The 25,364-nt window shown below is 37.4% G+C and overlaps 1 protein-coding gene across 4 annotated transcripts in view; it reads right to left on the bottom strand.

Moving 5' to 3' along the window:
• The window catches only part of LOC146314992 (bone morphogenetic protein receptor type-1A-like), a 60,091-nt gene extending 37,202 nt beyond the window's left edge, over positions 1–22,889 (bottom strand). For all 4 annotated transcript variants that reach the window (XM_084735425.1, XM_084735424.1, XM_084735427.1 and 1 more), the window contains exon 1: positions 22,676–22,889. The gene's annotated coding sequence lies outside the window, so the exon portion shown is untranslated. The remainder of the gene's footprint in view (positions 1–22,675) is intronic.
• Between the last annotated feature and the right edge of the window lie 2,475 nt (positions 22,890–25,364).

The raw sequence follows: 25,364 nt of genomic DNA, 5'->3' as shown, positions 1-25,364 counted from the left end.
TCCTGGACCAATGAAAACCCTCTGTTTGACCAGCCGCACAGACTGGTGTGAATCATTAAATCAGTGTGTTTGTGGCTTGTTGCTGTTTGTAAGGAGATAAGTGGAGCAGCGTGGCGGACAGTCGGAGCCTCCTCCTCCTCGTCCCCTCACACACAGAAGCCTTTTTATTTGACAGCACAGAGCTCCTCAAAGGAGGCTTTATTTAGTGAAGGAGGCCAACGTCAGGAGAGTGAGTTAATATTCACACCCAGAGAGGAGAGGCGAACACAGGCCACCACTTTATAGACTCTCAGCAGAGATACTACACACAGAACAGGAAGTTGTTCACACAGCAGCCAAACTAACAAAATAAGAGCCAGGATTTAAAGCTGCTACACATGTGGAGGCAGCGTGCTGTTTACAGTCTGGGTCAGAAGTTCATTTTACACCAAACTTTTGACCTTTAGGATTCATTCAGACGGCAGGCAAATCAGATTTGTTTTTCAAATCAGGTCTAGAAAGCCTGTACTGTTATTTGTCAGAGATCAGTAGGGCTGAACAATTCAAATAGCAGGATGTGCAATATTTGTTTAAGGCAATATGTGCCAAAATACCATTTTAAATTAAATAATGTGTTGCTGCCTCTGCAGACTTCAGAAAACATATGTGTTTCATACAGATCCCTAAAAAAAATAACACGCTATCATCATTTTAAAGGGTTTTTCAATGAAAATTAGAATATCGACATAGAAATTATCCTTTCCTCTAATATCACAAGTCATATCACAACATAATTGCAATTAGATATTTCTTCAAAATTGTTAAAGTTATAAGAAAGCAAGTAGTTATAAATTCAGACTGTGGAGGCCAGACAAGTATGGTATATTAATAGTTTTACTACGACTGGCACTGACACTGGCTGAAATGTTGATTGCAGCCCAAAATATTATGAAGGTGCAGAGAGCAAACATGATGATTTCTTTATTCTTGAATCCTTACAAGAACTTAAAATACTAAATTTGTCCTGAGGGTGGCGCTACAAAACAGGTCATGTAATCATAAAATTAAAGGGTTCATCCTCTGGAGAACAGAACTATTCAGAGAGCATTTAGATCTCACTGTGGGGCAAAGGTTTGGACAGACAGATCAACAACATTTAAGGTTACAAAATAAGGATAAAATTGATGAGGTCAAAGGTCAGGGTCAGCAGCGAGGAGCAGGTCTGAACCAGCCTCCTCCTCTGGATTCACACTGCTCCTCCCTGCTGCCGCCAAAACTAACACACTCAGCTGGAAAATGTGCTCAAGACAGTGTGGAAAACTAAGTTGATGAGTTGACCAGCAGCTTTTGTGTGTGTGTGTGTGTGTGTGTGTGTGTGTGTGTGGGAGAGAGAGTGTGTGTGTTCGGCTCCACCCCATGGGAGGAAAAACGACAGCGGTGGGGATCGAGCCGCTGAGTTATTATAGAACAGACGAGGAGAAAATAGATGTCCGAAGACGGGGGCTGAGAGCGGTCACGAGGTTGGCGAAAAGACAGCTGCTGCCTCTCTGTCCAACACACACACACACACACACACACACACACACACAGGGTCACACACACTCCTCATTTATGGACGGAGAGGCGTTGCCAAGAAAAAGAGACAGACAGAGGGAAAAACAGATCCTGCTCTCCCACACACGAGGATGAACTGAAGTGAAACAGCTCTGCTTTCCATCCAAATATTCTGAATACTGAACCTTGATGACTTCTAACAGCTGAGTGGAAACTGTAAAAAAAAAAAAAAAAAAAAAAAAAAAGTTATATCCTCCCCAACATTATCAAATAAAAAAAAAAAAAAAAAAAAAGGTTTTAACCCCAAAGTGGAAGGAAACGTATGGGTTGAAACATAACAGATATGGAGCTCACATGTTGCACCTTCTGTTTCTACAAAGTTTAGAATATTTTCCTAATGAATTAATTTAGTATGACATGTAAAATACAAACAATAATAATAATACTGAAAACTAAGTATTTTGGGCTGTGGACAAAACAAGACATTTGAGGACATAACCTTGGATGTCAACATTGATCAACTTTCTGACATTTCAAGGACCAAACAACTAATCGATTAATCAAGAAGCCAATCCACTGATTAATCAATATTGAAAATGATAATTAGCTGCAGCCCTACTCTTTTGCATTACAAAAAATAAAGACACAGCAAATATGAATTCCTTTTTTCTTTTACTGTGATATAAAGATAATTGTGACGTGTTGGTGTATTTGCATGATTATGTACAGCAGCAGCACATGTGGTAGAGAGGTGATATTGATTATCAATCATCACATGGTGGTACATTTGTGTTGTGATAATTAAAGGAGAAATCTGTAATATATTTACTGTAATAAATCATGAAATGACAATATGAGGACACATCATCAAAGATTAAGGAAACATGTTAAGTTGAAATACCATCTTCTCTGAGAACAACACTACAGCAGGATGTTCCTCTGAAATTTCTATTCGAGCTGGAATAACTGGGTTTTTTGCCTGTTTCATGTTTATTTGAGTTTAAATTAATGCAAAATGTTTGCTAAATCACTTAGTGTCTGTTTATGAGTCATAATAAATCATTATTAATCTTTTAAAAGGTGTCAAGGTTTGTAATGGCTAAATTGATGAAAATATTAGTTTGGCAGAAGTGAGACAGTCACTGAACTATTGTCAGAGCAGTGGGCTTCTGTTTTCAGGATAACAGGCTGAACTTTGCATCAACAGACAACTGAGTTATAAACAGCTGATCAACTGACAGAGGAGGACTTGCACACGTCCTGCGCTCCTGCAGTATTCCTGCAGTGTTCCTGCAGCCTGCCTGAGCTTTAATATTATACGGTCTATGCAGCCAACTCTGCACACTTTCTGAACAGCTTGTCAGCTTGTTACGAAAACCTTTTGCTGGCAAGTTGGCACAAAGTACAGACAAATAACTGATATTCAGAAGGGGATGTGAAGGGGATGTGTCATAACGTCACACCAAAAATATTTTGCTGTCATGACATTATTTTGAGGAAATATCACCCACTCTTATTGGAAAGTTACCAGTGCTCAGAGTGACACGGTCAAGCAGGTCTTACCAACAGTACAAAAAAAACAAAAAACAAAACAAATATATTTATTTTATAATCTTATACCAGAGAAATGCAGGAAATGGCTGCAGTTAAGAGGCTGGAAATTTAGGGTTCAACATTAATCGATTATCCAAACAATTCTTGAATAATTTTCTGTTATTAATCTGTTATTTGTTTGGTTATTTCTGTGCAGTAAAAAGCCAGAAAGTCAGTTTACTTGCTCCAGCTCAAGTAATTTCATCCACATTTCATGTTTCATCTTTGTGACATTTGACACGTTGCTGCACATTGATTCACCCAGTGGAAAATGAGCTGCAGAGGAAAAAGGTGGTGGGAGGACAGAAGGAGGAAAGCAGAGAAGCTTTACTTCTACCCACCAACGACATCCACACAAACCTTTAACATGTCAGAAATATTAAAATAATACATAAGTGTTTCCATCAGCTTAATGGAAATTAATCATCTGTTTCCTGTGTGTAGAAAATAAAATAAATCAATCTGTGAAAAATATAAGTGGATGCTAATAGCAAGTGAAGCCTAAAATGCACCGGTCCATTCCACCAGGTATATTAGATGATCAAAACAGTAGTTAATTGATTTAATGACCGATTAACGGATTAATTGTTGCAGCTCCAATGTAAACCAATGGATGTTTACAGTGTGGAACGGAAGAAAAACTTAACTAAATTAGTGTTTGATTGTGCTCCTAATGCTTAATCTTAGGTAATTCAAAGAAAGGCAGAAGTTAGTCTGACAACATCCAGTCAGATGATGATGAGTGTTGATTTCCCAGAGTTCCCTGTGTTTCTGTGGGCTGTTTTTACACCCTGAAACAAATGGTCCAACCACCTATTTAAAGGAAATGTCTGCTACAACCCTCCGACCCCACCTTTAATGGGCACTTCTTCTTCTGCTTTTTCATTTTCTCACTTTCCTTTTCTCTCTTTGTTCCCCTGAACAAATTCAAAGCGCTGGTGGTTTTAAAACATGACTGTCACTCAGAGTGAATTCTACGAAGCATTTTATAAATAACCAGCTGAAAGTGATTGCAGTACAAGAGGAACCAGATTTTTGTGTCATGTCTGTTTCAGCATTTAAAAACAAACACACATGACCTTGTACTTGACACCACACATGATGAGTATGGGCAGAAAAACAAATTCTTTCCTAGACTTTGGTTTCCCATCTGCTAAATATGATTAAATTTATTCTCCAAATCTGCACATGCAGCAAGATGCTGATCAGTCTGCTCTTATTTTATTGACTGTCATTTTTTTCTGTCTGTAATTACACATTAGGAGCAGAGACAAAGTTTGCAGCACACATTCGTTTGGCAGCTTTGCAGCGGCTGAGTTCCTCGTCTGTTTTGGAGCATGAAGTGCTCCGAGGCAGCTGATGGTTACATGTAAATTCCTGCGTTGGAGCGACGTGTCAGATGAAGGCGTGAAACCACAGTTTGACAGAAAAGCTGTGAAACCAGTCCTCCTCACGTCAGGAAGGCAGGCAGAGGTATGCAGGCAGTGATGGTACATAAACACACACACACACACACACACACACACACACACACACACACACACACACACACACACACACACACACACACACACACACAGCCCTATTCCTTAAAGGAGCTACAACATGCTAATGACAGTATGCTTCAATAATGGCCAATAAAACGCAACTATTAATGCAGTCACAGTAAAACCCTATACTGTGTAACACTAGTCAAACAAAACCTGCTTATAGACTAAATGATTATTTGACAATGTAATGAGTGGAGTAGAGCTCCAATGATTAAATTAATCATCAACTGTTCTGACATTCATTTATCTGGTTTGAGTAGTTTTTAAAGAAAAAAAAGTCTAAATACTCAGATTTCATTTTCTGGTTTCTTTCCTCCTCTCTGACAGTAAACTGAATATCTTTGTGTTCATGGACAAAACAAGACATTTGAAGACGTCATCTTGGGCTTAGGGAAACACCAATTATTATTTTCCATCATTTTCTGACATTATATAGCTGAAATAGCTAATCAATTAAGCATGTCAGATTAATAAAGAATGAAATCTTCAGTTACAGCCCTAGATTGGAGATTAATTGCTAATTATCACATCAATTAATCAACGGACAGAAAACCTAACAAATCATTTCAGCACCAATAATATTTTATATTTCTTCATTCTGGTTTGTTTTAAGGTTTGGACATGTCTATTTCACTGTTACCAGTAAAACAATTACTTCAGAGGAAAATATCACCTGTTGTGTATTTATAATAATCTTTAGCTCTGCTTTAAAACAACTTTGGAAGTTTGGAGTTGACTTTCAAATGTGGACACAAGTGGAATCAAGACGAAACAGCCATTAACCTCACCTGACGTAAAAGACAGGTGTAACCCCGAATCTGAAGACCAGAAACACCACTTTGTTTCTAATTTTAGTCCAATCAGAGCCCTGCATAGCCTCATAACATCAGAAGATGTTCTGTATCCTGTCAGTCATTTTATTTCGTCTGTTGCTGGCAGGACGGTGCATCTAAATTTTCCCCAAAACAGCCACTGCACGATATACAGTCTTTAGTGTGTGTGTGTGTGGCTGTTGGTTGCACGGCGGGCTGGATGCTGGCAGGAAGTGGAAGCGAAGCGTTCAGATTCGGATCTCTGCAGTTAAAGCCGGCGGCTTTTGCAAAACCAACAGAGGAAGACGAGAGCAGAGGGACGAGTGTGGAGGCTGGGAGGAGACACTAATGCCATCAAAGTCAACCAGCAGCCAGAGCTAATTGAAATTAAAGACCAGAAACAAGGACACAGGGAGGGAGGGGACGGACGCTGCTGCTTTCACAGGAGCCCAGGACGAGTGGGAAAACGAGATGAGGAGGATATTTCTTCCTCATGGCTGCAGCCTACGGGACAGCCAAGAATATCAAACCACCTTCTGCTGCTGTAGTTTACCCGCCTGACTCCAAAAGAAACACCACGTCTAAACTGTGCAGAGTCACACAAACACGCAAGACAATACACTTTCCTCAGAGAAAACTCAACAAACCTGTGTGTTGTCCAATCAACACTAAAAAACTCTAAGACTTTTTTTGCTATCAGAAATGCAAAAGAGCAACAAATCTCTAAATTTAACAAGCTGCAACCAAGCAATGTTTGACAGTTTTGCTTGAAAAATTAAGATTTTTCAAGCTAAATTAAGTGCAATATCCAAATCATGGAATCTGCAATTTTTTGGGGAAAAACAAGTGACAAAACAGCATTATAATGAAGTACTGTAGTACTGCAGAGACACCCTGACCAACAAATCTTACCCTCCAGACGCCAGAAAACATGTTTTGTTTGGTACAGACCCCAACAAATGTCACATCATCATGATTTTAATAGTTTCTTTCACTTATAAAACATTGAAACGGTGATGCAGAAGTGATCATTCCCACTAATCATGAATCATACAATAATATCTGTCAAAATAATCACATAATACGATGGGGTTTTCTACGTAGTTGGCAACATTTTTTCTTTTTTTTAATGGACAAGTCGATTAATCAATCACTGCCGCTCTGAACCAAACCACAACAGATATCAACAAATACTACCCAGAAAATACCTCACAGCTCACAGGTAAACCCCGTCTCTCAGCTGGAACAAGCCCTGGTTTACTGTACAGCGAAGCAGGTCATGATAAACTGATTTACACTGAACAATAAGAAGACTATCTGACCTTCACAGTTTTAAAATGAAAACATTTGATCTGACTCAAAGTGCAGCCAAGTCATCAGACAAGCAATAGTGATCACACCGTGACATAAGAAGCGCAAGACAAAGGACAAAACAGACATTTTAATGAGATTTTCTGCTAAACTTACTGGCTGAGCTCACACAGAAGCTCCTGTTGGTTTTGTCAAATGACAATTACGATCAAGTTTTATTCAATCAGGATGTTACTGCAGAACATTCAGCCTATGAATTTAGAACTGCAACAATTAACTGATGATTACATTAAATGTCAACTATTTTGATTATAGATCATTTTTTTATAGTCAATTAAGTGGCCAATTATTTTCTCGATTAATTGATTGAATCTCAGTGTTTCTCAAAGCCCAGGCTGACATCCTCAAATGTCTGACCTGCCAAGAACCCTACCAACCATTGATGGTTTGGTCATTAGTCAGGTGACAAGAGGCCACAGAAAACTGCACATCAAACAGCCGATCAGGCAGAAGTTCAACCAGATAATAAAATGAGTTTAATATCTGGTTTAATCTGCTCAACATAAAGTCCCTCTCACACCACAAACACAGCGTCCAGCCTCCTCTCAGAACTCTGAATCCCCCATGAAAACGTTCTCTAAGTCATCAGTCAGACGGTCTAATCCAGGTGGGGAGGAGACGGCTCTGTTAGCAGCGAGCCGACAGGGGTTCAGGACGCCGGGGTCAGGGGTCAGGGGTCAGAGGTCAGGGTGGAGATCAGGGGCCAGTGTCACTTCAGAGGGATCACTGCACTTATCAGAGAGGAGGATTACTAAGAGAGGAAACACAACTCCACCTCAAGAATGAAGCAGGACCTCGATACAACCAGAACATCTGAAGGCATCAAGACCTCCATGTTGGGCTCTGGTTCCACTTTAGAACCGCAGTTTTGGAGGAAAAAAATTCATTTTTATTTCAAGATAATGATTTAACTTTGATGAATGATTTCTAATTGCACCCTGCAGGGTTTAGAGCTCACACCACTCTTAATCACTAATGTTTGCCTTTGTGTGATCTAGAGATTATGTTCTGTTGCAAACTATCAGAAAATCATGAGAACTGTTCATCGCAATTTCCCAGAGCCCGAGGTCTTTAAATAGCTTGTTTTCTCTTACCAACAGTCCAAAACCCAAAAGATATGTTCAGTTTACAGTTATAGAAAACAAAGAAAAGTAGAAAATAGTCACAGTGGAGAAGCCAAAAGTCCAAATTTGGCCTTAAAAATTAAGGAGAACTACAATTTCTACTGCTTGTAGCTGCTCCTCATCTCTGCTGCAGGATAAAGGCTTCAAGATACATTAGCCCCTACGAGCATAACACTCCCAACTGTCTGTTGTCAAGGGGCATTGTGGGTAATGTAGGTTTTGAAGAGGAAGGAGAAGATCTCGAATAAAAAAGATGATATCTCTGGTTCTGCTGCATCAACTTTGATCTTTCTTTTAAGAAAAACTGTCTATCATGATTAATTGATTATTAAAGTCACTGAAAAATAAAACATTATTGTGGCCACCATGTTTTATCACCATACAGTGAGCCTTCACCAACACAACATGTCACTTCCCTAAACATCCTGATTCCTTCACACATTTTATATGTCTGGGCTACTGAAGTCAGAGTTGACTGAGTCGACTCAAACTGCAAACACAGTCCTGACAGAAGAACCAGAACATGGACTATGAAAAAACTGAAATGTGGTAGTGAATGTGTGCAGGAGTTAAAATGTGTAGAATGTGACACATCTAAAGACGTCATGTCTGTGACACCAGTTTATTCAATGAGCCGAGACGTCGAGCTCGTGTTTTCATCAGAAACACCACATTACAGTTCAGAAGACAGAAGAGTGGACAATACAGGTGTCAAAGTGAAGAACGGCTGTGCTCAGCTGAGTATAATTTACTTTTCTGTATTGTTTTTACATCAGTTTACATTTGTGTCACCAAAAATGTACTTTGTGTTTAAAATCTTAGCATCTATTCACTGCCTTTAACTTGACATTCGTAAATCTAGGTCCTTTCTTGTAATTAGGGCTGCATGATTTTGGTTTAAAAAAAGAGTCATACCGCACTAACTGTGAGTGAAATTGCAATTATGATATGTGATACAATGAGAGGGAATGAACATTTTAGCATTACAAATTTCATTTTTACTGGAAAAAAACTTGAGATTGTGATGCTGTGATATTTATTGAGGTCAGAACCAAACAAACATGTTTTCTTGCATCTGGAGAACAAATATTTTTAGGTCAGAACATCTCTGCAGCACTACAGTACCTCATCATCTTGATATTTTCACACACATTTATTCCTTTTTCAAAATATTGCAGTTCTGTTCTGTGATTTGGATATTGCACTTGGCCATAATATTGTGATTAATTGTGCAGCCCTACTTGTAACATAAACTCAACTGAGCTCAACTTAGTTAAGTTTGCAGTGTCACACAACCCCAAAATGTTTTGTTTACTGTCAGAGAGGAGTGAAGAAAAGCTGAAGTCAGAGAATTTGGGTGATTCTCTTAAAAAATGACTCCAAACAATTCATTAATTTTCAAAATATTTGGTGGTTAGTTAAATTGCTGACAACTAATCAATTAATTTACTATTCCCAGCAGATCTACTGTAAAATAAAGGAGGAAATGATCACCTATACTGCAGAAACAACAGACTGACGTCCAGCAGACAAACAGTGGACTCGACTGCAGCCAAAACACAGCTGGAGTTATTTACTACGGTCTGAGTACTATGAGGCATTGTTCAGTCATGTTGTGAGGGGGAAGAGAGCTCTGTAGTCATCTCTATATAAAGATCAGATTTCATTCCTGTGGTTTGGTGAACCCTTCTGATTTCTGAACTCTTGAGGAATGCAGTCCTGTCCACTGCTGTCACATGACCACACAAAATCACACATGGCCACAAGTGATCACATTTTCACAGCAGGGGGGAGGGGAAAAAAAAGGTCGGTCTGACTTGAAACAGTCTGGCAGAGTGTGCAGCCCTCACAGACTTTTCCTTCCTCCACTGGAATCAGAGAATATTTTCTCTCCACTGTGGTGAGCTGATCTGAATTATTCACTGCGATGGGCCGGGTGTATTTAAAGCAGAGATCAATACCATTAAAGGACAACTGGAGCCGCTGGAGACAGTGAGCATGGAGGCTGCTTCGACCTTCAGCTCAGAGCACAGCAGACAGGGAAGCATCGCTGGAACAACTGTTAAGTTTGTTGGCTGCAAAAATGAAAATGCTTGTTTGAAAATATTAAACTATTTTGGCATGAATGAACAAAAAGTTCTGCATGGCGTGTAAACTGAACCATGTCTTTAATGTCAAAGAGCAGAGGCCTGGTGATTTAGTTTGCTGACTAGAACTAAGCTTAATTGTGCACTGAAACATCAATTAAACCCAAAGTGGTGAGAAGTTCTAGCTATTTGGCCGTAAGTGTTTCACGGTAGTCAAAAAGATTATCTTTAAAAGGACATGGAATAAAAGAAGTGGTTTTATACAAGCTGTGAATGGTCCAGGGGCAAATATTTGACGAGGACAGCCAAAAAAAAAAAAATCATGAAAATATGTGGATTATGTCTCCATTAGACCAACAGACAGCTGTGTACTGGACGATGACATATACAAAGAAGAAATTTAAACTTTAAGGTGACAAGTTGACATCACTAAGGGCTGTGATTATATGATAAAAAAAAAAAACAATCTCCACTTATATTTATTATAAAACAAACATGCAGCAGCTTTAGAGGAGAAGCATATATTGAAAGATCTGATTTGGCTTTAGAGTAACTTGTATAGTAAGATTGAAAATTAAGGTTTTCTATGACATACGGGCTCTGTTATGGATGGGCAATATGGATGAACTCCTATATAATTTACATGATCATGATTGTGTAATTTTATATCATTTGGGCTGCAACTAACAATTTATTTAATGTTCAATTAATCTGATGATAATTTCCACAATTAATCGATGAATCATTGACACTTTAAATGTCTAAAAAAAGAAAAATGCTCAAAGTGACATTTTAAAATGTCTTCTTTTGTCCAGCAGTCCAAAACCTAAAGACTGAAACAAGGAATTGATTATCAAAATAATAATATTTTATTTATAAAACAAGACAGTTGAGGACATTAACTTGGCCTTTAAGAAACGGTGATCAAGACTTGTCACCATTTTCTGACATTCAACGGACCAAACCACTAATTGATTAACTGAGAAAGTAATTGACAGGTTAATCAATGATGAAAATAATCATTAGCTGCAGCCCTACAGTTCAATACTCTAGTTGTGCATCTGAGAAGGTTTGTCTTTGAAACAAACAATGATGGAAAACCAGTTAACATGAACAAATAAAGTTAAATAATCATCTGATCAAATGATTAATGGATTCTCTCATGTGAGGCTTTGCTGCTTTTCTGTTTTATATCATACTGAATATAGTTTTTAGATTGAACAAGACATCTGAATCGATAAATGTAATCTGCAGATTAAGTTAAAATAAAATAGTTGCAGTCATACATCCATACACTAAAGCAGATGTGTACAATTTCTGACACTTTGGAAACAAAAACTTCTGTCGTAACTGGTTTCTCTGTATTTTACTGAAGTGGACAGAAACTAGAAATTGTTCTTTCAGAGATTTCACCAAGAAAACTGTATAAAGACAAACAGCAACAACAAAACAAACAGGATAGAAAACCATTAAACACAGATTACTGCTGAAGCCACAAGTGTCTCACAGCTACACCACCTCCACCTCTACATCAGCTGCTGTGGCCTCCCTGCATTCACTGCCTGAGACACAGTTTAGTGATTTCTGAGTCCAGGTCTGATCCTCAGCTCTGGTCGTCTCCAGAAACTCAAGTCTCCCTGCAGCAGTTTCACCTTTGCCACACATCCAGGAGAATGAAAACACACGGAGCGGTGCAGGATATAAAATATCTCTGCAGGGATGGAGGGGGAGGTGAAGGAGGGAGGTGAAGAATCGTCCCTCTGTGCGCTCAGCTCCCATTTACTGCCTTTATTTATCTGCAGCAGCAGAGAGAGAGAGGCTGGATGTATGGAGGAGGAGGAGGAGGAGGAGGAGGAGGAGGAGGAGAGGGGTGGATTGCATGTTTTCCTCCCCGGCTCAGCCACTCTGTCTCCAGGCTGCCAGGGGGAAGAGGAGGAGGAGGAGGAGGAGGAGGAGGGAGGAGAGGCAGACAGAGGAGAGCGCTGGAGATGTGAAACCTGATCTCCTTCCCTACCTCCTCCCTCCTTCCCTCCTCCACCTCCACCACTGCCACCTCGCCAGAGAGCCTCCGAGACTCCCTGAGTAATCTGATCCTCAGCCTCCGAGGCTGGAAACACACTCCGAGAGAGAAGGAGAGGGAGAGGAGGAGGGGAAAGAAACGAAGAAATGGAGGAAGAAACAGGGGAGAGAGGGATAGAAATAGAGCAGAGGAAAGAGAGAGATCCCTGAGCTCCAAGCCTCCAAGACTAGAAACACTCCCAGGAGAGAGAAAAGTGAGAAGAGGAGGGAAGAAAAAGAAGTGAGGGAAAAGGAAACAGATGGAAATAGAGAGAAAGAGATGTTGTAGGTCAGAAGAGAAAGAAGAAAAGAAAGACTTGTGTTTGTCAACTGTTTCTACATGAGAGATTCCCTCATCAGTTTTTAAATTATGAAATATTTTCTACATCCAAACAATCATCATCATATAGTCTGACTGAACAAATGTGAGCTTTAGCTTTGTAAGTTATTTCTAGTGCTGTTTCCAATAAAGAGCTGAGAGAAAAGCGAACTAAAACGGGAGAAAAAGCAGTGTGAAAAGGGAGAAACAGATGTTGAAAATCAGGAGAATTGAACAAAACAAAATGAGTTAGACAGTAGAGAGAAACTGCAGGAGAAACAGGCTGCATGTTGATAAGTTGCAGTGTTTGAACTTAAATTAATTCTACATCTGTTTCTGCTTCTTTTATGATGACCAGTTTTTATTTTTGCTTTTTGCAGCAGTGTGAGAATAATCTGATCAGTACAGACAAAGCCTGTTGCAGAAGTCTGGTTTTCTCTCAGACCACGTGAATTACCTTATGCTTAAAGTTTAGTTTGGAAATTTTTGCCCACTGATACCAAAAATAAACTACCTACCACAACTTTAAAGGTCGATCGAAAGTGTTTCTTAAATGCTCATAGAATAACGATAGCAGATAATAAATATAGAAATGAGGAACTGAACACCAAACTATTTATAAAAATCTAGCTGGGAGCGATGTTTATTTTCCCTCAAAGCAGTAGCTCAGTTGAGAAGCCTGATATCATAATGCAAAAGGTTGATGTACTGTGGTGATTTGACTGTGAGCCAGGATCTCAGTCAGATTTGCAAGTCTGACTGATATTATTAATTTTGTACCCCTCAACTCTACAAATACATGACCCTAACAACCAGTATCAAAACCAGTACCAGGCCACTACTAATTCTTGCCAAGATGTAAATCACAATTCTCCTGCCTAAGAACTGAGATCACGATTCTCGCACACAATTCTTATCCTTTCAACAAAAGCATTTATTGCACTCTTAGAAGTTAAAAGCGCATCTGAGATGCTTGCTGTCTAGACAGGGCTTTAAACAGACAAACATTCAACATATAAACATGCTGGACTTAAAAAAAAACCTCAATGCTGCTGAATATGAAAAATTGAGTGTTAAGTTAGTCTAAATAACCCACACAGTGACCCACACACAACGCACTTAACATGCACACGTCACACAAATTCTTCTCAATATAAGTTGTGAAATCTTTTATTATGAAGCAGCCAAATCAGGAAATGTAGTGTTTTCATCAGCAGTAATTTAACACGACCTCTATCAGCTGAAAGTAAACATGTAACAGTAAAATCAAACAGCATCACTGGAGAGAAACTAAACTTCAAACCACAGTCAGAAGCTACAAAACCACTGAGAGCTGAATGAATGCATTCACAAAGACGAGCGACTAAATCAAGAGCGTGATTTTTTTTTATGATTAATCATGCTGCCCTGATGTCCTCACGACAAATCATAATGCACAGTTCCACAAATTCAAAAGGGACAAGCCAAACCATCAAATTTCCATGACAGAAATGTCCTTCGATGAATGAAAGCTGGTCATGTCATGATATGATTATGGCAAAATCAGGACTTCATACAGCAGCAACAAGCACAGGTGAAAGGTAAAGTAACATGGATGCCGACCAAATGGTGAGTGATTTTGAAAGTCTTGGCCTACAAACCATGATAACATGTCAGCACCATTACCATTAGTCGTTTGGTCCATGAAAGGTCAGAAAATGTTAAAAAATGTTGATCAAAATCCAAGAGGATGTCCTAAAATGTCTTGTTTAGTCCACAAAAAAATGTTCTTTTTGCCCTTAAATGACTCAAACTGATTAATCAATTATCAAAACAGTTCATGATTTATTTAAATTGAGCACTGTAAAAAAAAGATGGCAACAAAATACAACAACTGAATTTCACCAAGCTGAGCACAACGAGAGCCTGAAGTCACAGGAACCAAACACTCTCTGTCCGTGGCTGCACAAATACAAAGTGATTTTCCAGAGTGTCATTATGTTCTTACCACAAAACAACCCTGGCTGCCAGATCAGGAGATTTAAGGCGATATTACCAACAAGGACTGCCACAGGTCCAGGGACCACGCGTTGGGAACCACTGCACAGACTGCACTGATATAAAGCTCCTCTGGCAAAGCACTTCACAATGTTTCTCATTCATCCTTTCACACACAGACACACACATTCGTCATCAAGTGCTATTTGGGGTTCAGCATTATTATTATTTTCAGTATCAATGAACTTCTCACTTACATTCTTTTCGATGAGCTGATTATTTCTCAACTGACTGTACATTTTGTCTCAATGCATGTAAGAAAACTGTAAAAACAAATGGCCATCAGAAAGTCCTGACGTGTCTTCAAATTGCTTCCAACAAATCAGGGCTGCTGATAAATCCATTATTATAAATAAATAATCGTTAGTTGCAGCCCTCCTTGTATTTTAGCTGGATGCATCTGATTGGCCGACAGTGTGTGACTGCATGACACTGAACTGTGTGGCAGCAACATTTGACCGATGATCATTGGTTTTGTTGGCGCTTTATGTGGCTGTGGGGTTCGTCTCTTGGTTTTACTGGCTGATATTTGATTTTTCCATAAACAGCCCCAGTCGTCCCACAGCCAGACTCCACCAGCATTAACTGGTCTTTTTGCTGGAGACTGGTCTGGTCCCAGTGCATGGGTCAGGGCTGAACAGGGTCTGGTGTCATTTTATAAGAATAGATCTGCAGCTACAGACTGAGCGACACCACAGACTAATCACTGACCGATACAGAATCAGCAGAGGAGACAGATATCGTGGCGTCTGTGTCCTCAGTCACAGACACAGATAGATGGAGGACGGACAGTGTGGCGAGTCGTCTTTAAACCTTTGTCCGTCCCTGCAGACACGTTTATGTTTGAGCAGAAACCAAATGAATCTTTCAATACAAAAACATCTAAAAGGAAAAATGCCACAACAGGGACTGTATGGATTAATATGTTGGTGATCAAAATACCATTACTACTACAGAATATAAGTCTAACTGGAGCATTTTATAGGCTGAATAAATATTGCAATGTGCAAGCAATTTCAAAGTGATTTTTCGTATTAATTCCATTCTGTTGTGATAGAGGACTTATGGTATTTGGAGAAAAAATGAAATGTGTGCATTTCTGCAGGTAAAACACACAAAAAAACATGAATTGATTTTAATTAAAGGTCGAATAATTGGTCAATTGATGGATTAGTTGAAAGACAGAAAAAATTAAACTGATTTCTGCAGGATAGAGGCTTTTGAAAGCAAAATTCAATCATTTCCTCATTTTGTCCAAAACATGAAAATATTCAGTTTACTGTCAGAGAGAACAGAAAATATACACATATGAGATGCTGAAATCACAGAATTTTATTTTTTTTCTTACAAATTATGATAAAAATTACGAATCAATTACCAAAATAGTCTGTAAATGATATTATAAAGAGTACAGTCAAAACCTGCTCTATATGAAAAAAGCTCTGAGACAACTTCTGCTGTAATTCGGCGCGATCTAAATAAGATTTGGCAATTAATTTATTGGTTGATTGTTGTTTGATAGTAAAAAAAAAAAAAAACAAGACATTATTTTAGACTTTTCTCAAGTTTTACAGACCAAACAATAAGTTGATTAATCAAATTTATTACCGTTTGTAAAAAAAAAGTTAGTAAAGTGTTCAATATTAATTGATAATGAATACAATTAGTTAGTTGCAGCTGTAATTATTATCATTTCTTCTGTGCTGTTTGTCCAACATGGACTCCAACAACAAGAGAAACAAAAGAGAAGGAGGTGGTGATGAAAAGTGTGTTGAACAAATCTTCTCTGAGCTGCAGGAGGATTTTATTTTGTCCTCTTCTGAAACAATACCTCCTCAAACGCCTCCCTCCCTCTCTGTCTCTTGTTGTGGCCTGGCTGGCTCGCCTTCTGTCAGTCAGTCACTCTGTTATTTCGGTAACACAGATCCCAGGCTTGGCTGTGGAATGTACAGCTGTCTGACATATGGATGGATAATACTAGATTTTAATTTCTAACACCACCTCCTCTTCTCTCTCCCTCCCTGTGAGGAGGAGGAGGAGGAGGGGGGAGGCAATGTACTGCAAAGGTGGAGGAATGTGGAGTGTAACTCAAAACATTTTCAGTCAAAAATAAGTACCAAACATCATTAATTCTACTATTCGACTGAATGATAGAGGAAAACAGACATCCTTATAAATATAAAAATGTCTATTTGCAGATGTCAGGATACAAAGAGGCACCACTGCTACCTTTTTGGATAGTTTTTTTCTTATTGTCAGACTTTAAGGGTTAGTCTGGATCCAAACTAATGTGTTAAGAGACCAGTTAAAATCACTGTTTTTGTCAGTGGAGTTTGGTTGGTTTGCAGAGAGTGATATTTGGCAGCAGTTTCTTGACAGAAAAGTCTGTCTGACTGTAGATTATTTGTTCTTGTTTGCTGTAATCATTCCTCCTGTTCATACTGGATATTGAAGGGTCACTTTCTAATGTGATGGTCAACTAAAACATATTCCAAAAGTTTAACTGCAGCAGCCTGAGTTAATCAAATCAAGTGATCATCTACTGACATTTAAGCATCAAATTTCTTCTCTGTATTTCTATCCCTCCAACTCAACTAATGAACACAGAGGAAATTCTGTACTAAAAACTTTAAATTTTGAAGATATTCACATTGACAGGTCTAACTCAACCTGATGAAGCCTCGTGTTAACTTAAAATTAACTCTGGAATCGTCTAAATATTACTTTCAGCTGCAACCAGCAATTCTGTTGATCATTTTCTTGATTAATCAATTAGTTGTTTCGTCTATAAAATGTCATAAAACATTTCCCAACGCTCAAGATGAGGTCTTTTGTTGTGCACAACTCAAAAATATTCAGTCTGCCATCATACATGATTAAAGAAACCAAAAAATGTTGACACTGAGTTTTTTTTCCTTTAAAAAATTACTCACACCAATGATAAACATGATAGTATATATATTTTTGCAGAGAATAAACTGTAGACTTTGTTCCCCATGTTATCTGTTGGAAGTGTTCAGAAGGGATCATTCATGTCCTGTATGAGCAGGAGGAATAATTACAGCAAACAAAAGCTGTTTCAGTGTTGACACAGATGCTGTGCAAATATCATGTAAAATAAACTGCTCTGTTTGACTATATGGAAATAAGGACTGATTATAACTGAGTACAGCATCATGATAAGTGGTATAAACACCTTTGTGAGACTGTACACAGAACAGGCCTGGAAAACCTATCATGATAGTGAAGTTTCATATTGGTCGATATCAATAATTACTGATCGTGTAGGTTGTGACTGAAGGCATGTTGTGTGCTCCAAAGAGTGGAAGCATCTAAGGTGATAAAACGAGTTTACTGTATTATCACTGGGCGATATAGACAATATAAAATATCACTGTGATAAATAATCACAAGTATAAGGATTAAGTGGGTAAAAATAATAGAACAGCTAGAACAGTTTGTTAAGTTCAGACATAATTTTACTGTCATGCAGCCTTTAAAACCAGGAAAAATAATTGTGTCAAAGTGTCCTTAAGTGAGATGCTGAACCCTCCAGCCATGACTCATAAACCTCCTCAACAGCGACGTTGCAGAAGACCTGACTCATGCCACTCTGAGACACCTGAATCCTCTGAGGCATTGTGGGTAAAGAAGTCACAGTTGTGTTGTGCTAACAACTAGATAAAAAAAGGCATTCACTTATTGATTACTAATCCTTTCAGCATCAGGTTAAGTGTTAATTCAGACCACAAGGGAACAAAAAGATGACACAACATCCCATATTTTTGGTCAAAATAAAACTGCTGTGGACCAGGATTCAGCAGCTGACGAGGATGTCAATGAGAGGAGGACTCCTGGTTTATATTCAAAAGAAGCTTCTGGACAGTCACAGCAGCACCGAGGTTACATTCGTTCAGACGCTTATTTATAACACCAGGTTCCTACTGCTTTTTGAGAGGAAGATACAACCAAAACTTTCAGACTCTCAAAGTCTTTATCATCACATCTAAATTGCTTGATAGCATTATCGCAATACAGACAAAATATTAACCACAGAGAAGCCCTGGTGCTTAAAATCAAAACACAAGATTAGATGATTGTATTATCTATCCGTTCAAATTATTTCAGGTCTTTGACTTCACGGACTAACGCCAGACAACAACTGAATCAGATGACTAATGTTATCTGATGCTGCCACAGACTTGTTTGTAGAAGTAATACTGCTGAACATTTGTGTGAAACAGCCCCAAGTTTCAGATGATCATCTAGGATAAAAACAAAAACAACAAAACTCTTTTGTTTCTTCTGAAACTCAAATTCTGTCGAGTCTTTCTGAAACTAACAAGGTCAAAAGAATTACTGAAAACCCTGTAAGATTACCAAGCATTATGTTTACAATTATTCTGTTCACCTGACAATAATAAACATAACAATAATGATAATAACAATAATATTGTTTATTAGTCATTAGGGTTGCAAATTTTAAGCACTTTCCTTAATCAATAATTTGTAACAATAATGATAGATTAATCAATTAATCATTATTAGGAAAACAGAAAACATCAATAGCAACTGCATTTTTTCCTCCTCAATCAAAGATTTATTTCCACAGTAACATGCTGTATATTCTCTGACAGAAACGTGTAAGTCAGGGTTCAGCCGATGCTGATATGTTCTTTATACAGAACAGAACAGAATATTGAATACATGAATAAACACACAGTTTTTGCAAAAACTTGTGACAAAACTAGTGATAACCTTTACTGTCAAAAATGATTTCAGGGTGCGGAAACTGTCAATTACAAATTAAATTTCCAAATAGGGCAAAATATGTTGATGTTTAACTGAAATGAAGAAAAATTATCAAATACATAAAATAAACAGAAAATGTTTCCTTTAAAGCTCACAAATAAAAACAATCTGCATTATGTTTTGTTTATAAAAATTATTTTGTTATTGGTGCATATAAGACAACATACACGCTGACACTGATATAGACAAATATAGCTGTGATGGGCCAATACTGGGCTGATATCAGTCTGGCTCTAACATAAAGACGTAAAGACCTACATACTAAACACATATAATTCAACAGGCAACATGTGGAAGACACTCATTAAAAAAATCTGTTATATTTGAGATATTTATTTGATGGTGGATAAATTAAATTTTACTTGATTGATCAAATTCTTAACAACCGTGTTAACACTGTTTCATCAACAATACTGATAAATACTGATATAAAGCCTTTTTGGGTACCATCGCTGCTGTAAAGTCCAGATATCTAGATGTATGTAGAGTTAAACTGATGAGTATTAACATGACCTTTCGCGGGTCTAGGGTTCCCTTCTAGATATGACCCTCTCTGTCTGTCTGTCAAACTACAGACAGCAGACTGTCTGTAAACAGCACGATGTTACACTCTGCAGTGTTTCACACAAACACTTTATTTGTATGGACACCCAGGTTTGGTTTGTGACCTGTTTTGGCGTTTTTATTTTTTTTTTAATCGGTCCGAGAGGACGACGGTATCAGTGATTGATTAGTGATCAGAGTGCCCTCCTCACCTGTTCACTCTGCTGTGAGAAGGTCTGAAAGATTCTCACAGAGAAACACAGACTCTCCTGTTTTATGTCCTTATACAGTTGTTTAATTTTATAAGTGCATCTGGTTGGTGTCGATGTCATTAACCATCACGTTGGTTTCTGTTGTAATTAACTCTGTCATTAACAACAGTCTCCTCCACACGCAGCTTCTCTGCAGTTGGTCTGTGCGTTTCCTGATCAGATAAACCAGCGCTGGAAAGACTAGAAGAGTTGCACCAGTTAAAATAAAAGCGTCCCGTCAAAATTTAAAATCTCTTAAAAATCAATTGGTTATAGGTCCGGGTCCATACAGGGCGGCATGTGGGTCTGGACTCGGACCACGGTCTGCCTGTTAGGAACCCCTGGCCTACATGATCAATAATTATCAATATCAGCTGTTATAAAGCTTAAACTTGCAGGTATATCACACAGGCCTAAAACCAAATGTCATGACCTGGTTACTCCAGATAATCTGCACTCCTTGTTGTGAACAGTTTCATGTAGGAACTACTTTGTTTCTCACAGAAAGAAAGTAGTTCTAGTAGATTTTACTGCAGAAAGAAAGTAGTTCTGAAACTGCTCAGAACAAGATCTGTGGACTATTTTGAGTAAACTGGTTAATTTTTTGGAAAGAGACAATGATTTTCTTTTTTTTTTTAATCGATTAATCATTGTAGCTTTAATTGACCACATAAATCTTATCTACAAAAACAATAAAATTTGTAATAAAAGAAAATGGGAATTTAAAGCAAAACAGCTGGAGGTTTGTAAATGTTAGCTGAGGATGCTAACAACACTAACATCTGGTACAGGCCTGGATGATCCAGCTGAAAAACCAAGCACGACAGTGAAGTTTCATATTGGTCAATTATTAGTAATTATTGATCATGTAGGTTGTGACTGAAGACGTGTTGTGTACTCCAGGGGGTGGAAGGGGCTAAAGAGATTAAATGAGTTTGTTGTATTATCGCGATACAGACAAAATATAACAATATTTTGGACCAAATAAACTGAATGTTAATATTGAGACAATACTGTAAGGATGACTTCACAAAATATGGACCCAATTGGATTTTTTTGGTAAATAATCACAAGTATAATGATTAAGTGGGTAAAAATAAACAATTATTGTTAATAATATTTTCTCAAGTCATCCATTATTAGTTGTTTGTTTTAAAATGTCAGAAAATGGAGAAAAATGTTGATCAAAGTCCAAGATGACGTCCTCAAATGTCTTGTTTTGTCCACAACTCAAAGATCACTTTACTGTCAGAGAGGAGGAAATAAACCAGGAAATATTCATATTTGAGAAGCTGAAATGAGAGAATTTGGACTTTTTTTTTTAACTTGAAAGTTTTTCTCATTTCATTTTTTTTTTTTTTTTTTTTTGGTCATTTCAAGTTATTTTATTCAAGAAATAAGTAGCAATTACCACAATTTCTATGCTACTGATTAAATATCGATTGATACGTTTTAAATTGTTCAAATTTTTAACGGCAATCAATTAAAGAACAGTCATGAACATCCCTAGTCCAAATCTGTTTTCGTCCATGTCTTAGTTTTCATTGGCCTGTTTGTGATCAGATCACCTGATTGGCTACTAAAATGAAGATGAAAGGTTTGGATATTAATTCAAATTGTACACAGGACTCAAACATGATTTTTAAAAAAGTAACTAAATAGATTACATGGTGTAATACATACTTAAGTACAAGTAAAAGTAGAAGTAGAGAGTATGAAATCTACTCATGAAAGTACAAGTACCTCTCCAAAAAACTACTTATTTACAGTCCTTTAAGTATTTGAAATTTGTTACTTTCACTCCTGGGTAGCGTTAACATTACCTAACAGGTAACATTAGCACAGAAGCTAACCTGAAGTTATGCTAACTATAACTAACGTTACTTTAACGTTAAGTTAGCTCGAATCAAATGACTTTAGACAGAAAAGGCGTCACTATCTCCTGTTAAACTAATTAAAAATAACATGTTTTGACTGTATAGTTTACTTTATACTGGTAGAAGTGATAGTATAGTATAGTATAGTTTTAACGACTAATCTGAACCGAGCAGCAGCAGAGTGAACTAACTGATGCTAACATGCTAACAGAGGAATGTGGCTAACAGCCGTTCAACACTCAATCTCTTTAACTTCACTAACTTCACCCTAATAAACATCTAGAATTAATGATAATTTCACTATTTCTGATAGATTGTAGTGTGGTACTACTAAACTGTGTTTTTAAACAACCAAAAAGTTCAAACTAACTTTCAGAAATCCACGACAGCAGCCAGAGGGATCCGTCTACCTCCTGGCACTAACACACACAAATCTGTCCGCCGAACTCCGGCTGGATTTTACAGAACTTTTTTATACTCAACACAACCTATAAAACTTGCTAAATTGTGTCAGTCACACACAAACAGAGTGTTTAGAAAATATGCATAAAGTGAAGTTAGAAATTCATTGGTTGTTTTAAACTCCTATAATCGTAAACACGAAGCGTTCTAACTGCTGCGAGACTGCGGAGTCCAGCACATAGACGGAGCCCATGGTCTCTCTCTCAGACCGCAGCAGGCAATCAACAACTCTTGGTTCATTCTTACCTTTCTTCTTCTTCTTCTTCTTTCCGTAGTTTTTCCCGCCGATGTGACGCACTTTTCGACGTTATTTCATCCTCGTTGTTAAGGTCTAAACTCCAGCAGGATATCAGGACAGAAAAGTGTAATTTCCAAGGGTTTTGTGGTGTTATTTTCAGCGCTGCTCGTCCTCCTCCTCGGTTCAGTCTCTCTGTGGTTTGTCTTGTTTGATGATGGAGGAGAGCAAATACCAGCCGGACAAAGATCCTCTCTGATTGAGATGATGGATCACTCTGGGGCGCAAAACAAATTCCTAAACTTCCTGTCGGCAAGAGCTCGGGGGTTGGCCTGATCTACCACGCATGCGCCCGTTTTCACCTTTCAGGTATTTTCAAAACAGTTTCTAGTTTTAAAGTGGACAATTTTAAAACAGACTTTCTGAGTTGTGTTGTGACATCTGCAAAAATGGCGGAAGATAGATAAATTTGTTTGTTTTGAGGGGATTTTTCCCGTTTTTAAGGGGAGTTGCATTCTTTAGTTTAAATATATATAAATATATATATATATATATATATATATATATATATATATATATATATATATATATATATATATATATATATACATATTTCTTGGCGCAATATTTAAATACTTAGGACTGTAACTGCCAAAATAAAAAAATAAATTACTCAATAAATACTCAATACTCAGTAAATAAATTGATATGCCATTAAATGCATCATAAATATATAGACCGATTAACATATAAAATGTGATATAAATTTATATTTGTGTTACACGTTAATTAATTATTCAATTTAAATCAATTAATTTACTTGATTTAATTATTACATATTTAATTAACCAATTTAATATTTACATATTATTTTGGTGCATTTAATGACATTAATGTATATAATGAGTCACTTATTTCCTAATTTTCTGTGCATTGTTTATTTAGTTATTTATTTTCTACGTTGGTAGTTCTCCCTAATAAATCTGACTAAATTTAGACCAAAATAAATTCTGTATTTCCCATCCAAAATTCAATTCTCATGAAGAAAGTTTTGAAAATGCATTTTGACCATACAAAAAATGGTTACATTTAATAGACTGTTAACTAAATGAATAAAATAATGAAAAAAAAAACAAAACACACAAGCAAGCAAAAAACTTGATGGATATTTCATGACATTTCATTCCAGGTGTCCAGAAACAGGGTGAGGTGATTTTAAAAAGACAAATAAATCAGTTTTCCAGAGTTTTCATCTGTGTCTCAGGGTTGACAACAGAGCAGATGAAGACTGCTGATGTTGTTGATGAAAGCTCCTTTCTTTCTATTTCTTATTTCATTGTTTTAAACGGTTAAGTAAAAGAGTAAGGGAGTGATATTTACTATCTGAAAGATGTAACATTTTAAACCACATCATTATAAAATCCAGTAATTCAGTTAACAATGTATTGTTTGTGATGATAATAAATAAATAATAGTTCTTCCTCTGTGCAACAGAGAGTATTAACCTTAAACAGAAGAACGAGGTCACACTGAAAAAGAACGGAATTCTACATAATTGAGAGTTAGATTATTACATACGTGTACAGATATAAATGTGTGTATGATTTTACGTCAGTCTTCATCTTCAGTCAGGACAGAGTAGTGACTGATGACATGTTGAATATAATCCAGTGTAATGATGCTGCAGTATACCTCAGTATTTCCCAAGAGTTCTAGAGTTTTTCTGATTTGTTTTTGTTTCCCGTCACAGAGGCAGAGTGAGAGCTCTGCATTTTCCTCTCATCTGTGCTTCCAATCACTGCTGCTCTGCTCAGTCCTGCAGAGAAAACTGCAGGCTTTTATTTTGAAATCAAGTCTAAAAGCGACCCACGCGCCCTCTGCCGGTGATTAATGGAACAACACGCCAATTAAAAATTACTACACTACTACTACTACTACTACTACTACTACTACTACTTATAATAATAATAATAATAATAATAATAATAATAATAATAATAATAATAATAATAGACTAAGCCATAATAATGCATGTAAGTAAAGAAGGATTTTGGGTGTGACAGTAAGTTGATGTTGATGAGTAACTCCTGACATTTCTCAGAGGTTATGATCTGTGAGTCACACTTACAGAAAACTGATGATAAAGTTTAGTGAAATAAAAACTGAAAAAGAAACAGATGAAGAGAAGAAGGTTTTTTTCTCAGTAAAATGATAATAGCAGTTTTTTGGAGGGAGGTCTGACCTCTGTACAGCCGATATCTCCAAAACTCTGCAACTGTAACTTCTGCAAAACTACCTAGGTTAATAAACAGCACTACAAGAAAAAGGAAAACTATACATTTTGAATTTTTCGGTGAACTGTCCCTTTAAACAGACAAAGTGTGGACAGCAAATGTGTGTTTGAAGTGCTCATTTTATTCAACTTGCAACAACACATACAGTTTATTCTTGAAATATTTAAAACCTGTTAAACAAATGTAGTACAGCAGCTGAACCTCCAACAAGCAGGAGAGTCTTCATGTTACTTCAGCTTCTGTCCTTCCTCCAGTCATCATTGTGGCATCAATAATCAATAATCAACAGCTGATCGACACCAAAAACCAGTTCAAAACACTCTGTAATAAAGTTAAACATGACGCAGTGACACAAACACTAAACTAAAACCGACGTCGCCTCCTTCCTCCTCATGCTGTGACAAAC

The sequence above is a fragment of the Lutjanus erythropterus genome, chromosome 14 (assembly GCF_056507025.1).
Source record: "Lutjanus erythropterus isolate fLutEry1 chromosome 14, fLutEry1.hap2, whole genome shotgun sequence".
Taxonomy (NCBI): Eukaryota; Metazoa; Chordata; class Actinopteri; order Lutjaniformes; family Lutjanidae; genus Lutjanus; species Lutjanus erythropterus.
The sequence above is the reverse complement of the archived record's forward strand: the minus strand, read 5'-3'. Positions and strand labels throughout refer to the sequence as shown.